Source organism: Triticum aestivum, unplaced genomic scaffold (assembly GCF_018294505.1).
Source record: "Triticum aestivum cultivar Chinese Spring unplaced genomic scaffold, IWGSC CS RefSeq v2.1 scaffold14786, whole genome shotgun sequence".
Taxonomy (NCBI): domain Eukaryota; kingdom Viridiplantae; phylum Streptophyta; class Magnoliopsida; order Poales; family Poaceae; genus Triticum; species Triticum aestivum.
The window spans coordinates 32,158-34,395 of record NW_025225708.1 but is presented as its reverse complement, the minus strand read 5'-3'; the positions used below and the strand labels follow the sequence as shown (position 1 = coordinate 34,395).

The 2,238-nt window shown below is 59.5% G+C and overlaps 1 pseudogene; it reads left to right on the top strand.

Annotated features, from left to right (window-relative positions):
- The first annotated feature begins 726 nt into the window (after nucleotides 1-726).
- Nucleotides 727-1,997, top strand: LOC123172324 (aspartic proteinase nepenthesin-1-like; annotated as a pseudogene).
- The last annotated feature ends 241 nt before the right edge of the window (nucleotides 1,998-2,238 follow it).

Below are 2,238 nucleotides of genomic sequence, written 5' to 3'. Positions count from 1 at the left end.
GCATCTCCGACCGACACAAAGTCGGCCCATCGCAGCCCACCAAGTAATTCAAACGAGCCGATCGCATCTCAGCGATCTGGGAGAGCCCTGCGGACGCCATGGCCGCCGCCGGCGCAAGACGCTCGCCCCTCTGCTTCCTGTTCTTTCGTTTCTTAACAGTAATCCATGAATCCGGCCTAATCTTGTCGAAAAGAGTAAGATTTGGAAGGCGAACCTTAGGTAAAGGGCCCTTCCATGGCCTGACCGCCGATGCCGCATTCCTCCAATGAACGACACGTCGCACCAGCTCCTTCCTCTCGTCCGGATGAAGCCCCACCCGCGCCGGATCCTCCACCGGCACTACCGTGTCTACGGTCTTGGCCACATCATCTTCATCATATCCTGCATGAAAAAGATCGCATATCAAATCCGAAGGTGTAGGCGAGTGCGGCGAACCTTCTGAGCCTTCGTTGTCTCCGGCGTCATCTTCGTCGTACGCCTCCAAGAGAGCCCAAAAACGGCCCCCGATGCCTGCCCGCGCAGCCGCCGCGGAGGGACACGGCGCGGCGGCGGCCTCCGCGGTCCCCCGGGGATTCGCTCTAGGAGTCACCCGGGGAGTCGCCCCAGCCATAGCCCAGCTCGGTCGTAAGTGCAGTCACACATATATAGTATACCTTGCTCTCATCTACGTAGGAGATCGCGCCTTTAGACATCTAGCTAGTAGAGCTTTGCATCGATCATCCATTAATGGTGAAATGCATGGGTGCCTTGCAAGCCCTGAGCTTGGTCCTACTTACCTCACTGGCCATGTCGGCGCCATCCGGCTACCGCTTGGCGCTCACCCACGTCGACTCCAAAGGCGGCTTCACCAAGACGGAGCTCATGCGCCGGGCCACGCATAGAAGCCGCCTCCGGGCGCTATCGGTTATGACGCAACCTCGCCCAGGCTCCACTCTGTTCAAGTCGAATACCTGATGGAGCTGGCCATCGGGACGCCGCCGGTGCCGTTCGTCGCCCTCGCCGACACCGGCAGCGACCTCACCTGGACGCAGTGCCAGCCATGCAAGCTGTGCTTCCCGCAGGACACGCCCATCTACGACCCCTCAGCCTCGTCCACCTTCTCCCCGTTGCCCTGCTCCAGCGCCACGTGCCTGCCCATATGGAGCCGGAACTGCACCCGAAGCTCGCTCTGCCGGTACCGCTACGCCTACGGCGACGGCGCCTACTCGGCTGGCATCCTTGGCACGGAGACGGTCACGCTTGGCTCCTCTAGCGCACCCGTCTCTGTCGGCGGCGTGGCGTTCGGCTGCGGCACCGAGAACGGCGGCGACTCGCTCAACTCCACCGGGACGGTCGGCCTCGGCCGCGGGACTCTATCGCTCCTGGCGCAGCTAGGCGTCGGCAAGTTCTCCTACTGCCTCACCGACTTCTTCAACTCTACTCTGGATAGCCCATTTTTGCTGGGCACCCTGGCGGAGCTGGCCCCCGGGCCCGGCGTCGTGCAATCGACGCCGCTAATGCAGAGCCCGCAGAACCCGTCGCGGTACTTCGTCTCCCTCCAGGGCATATCACTCGGCGACGTCCGGCTTCCCATCCCAAACGGCACATTCGACCTGAGTACCGACGGCACCGGCGGGATGATCGTGGACTCCGGGACCACCTTCACCATCCTCGCGGAAAGCGGTTTCAGGGAGGTCGTCGACCACGTGGCGCAGGTGCTTGGCCAGCCGCCAGTGAACGCCTCCAGCCTGGAAAGCCCTTGCTTCCCAGCTCCGGCCGGTGAGCCGTTTTTGCCAGACTTGGTGCTGCACTTTGCCGGCGGTGCGGATATGAGGCTGCATAGGGACAACTACATGTCCTACAACCAAGAGGACTCGTCCTTATGTTTGAACATCGCCGGGACGACGCATGAGTCCACGTCCGTGCTGGGCAACTTCCAGCAGCAGAATATACAGATGCTGTTCGACATGACCGTAGGGCAGCTGTCATTCCGGCCCACCGACTGCAGTATGCTCTGAAGATTGAATCAACCATTTATATGCTGAACAGTGGATATCCTTCATGCTTTGACTTCTGGCCCATGTGATCAACGAAACAGTGAATATCGATCCTTCAGATTTGGTCAATGTGTTTGTGCAAAGTCCCGTTGAAGAATACTCTTTTGGCCCAAAGTTTTCAGTCATTCTATCAACGATTTGCTCGTAAGAGGTAGATTATGCAGTGATTCTGCCGGGTTTGAGGTCCATTTGTTAATGTGTA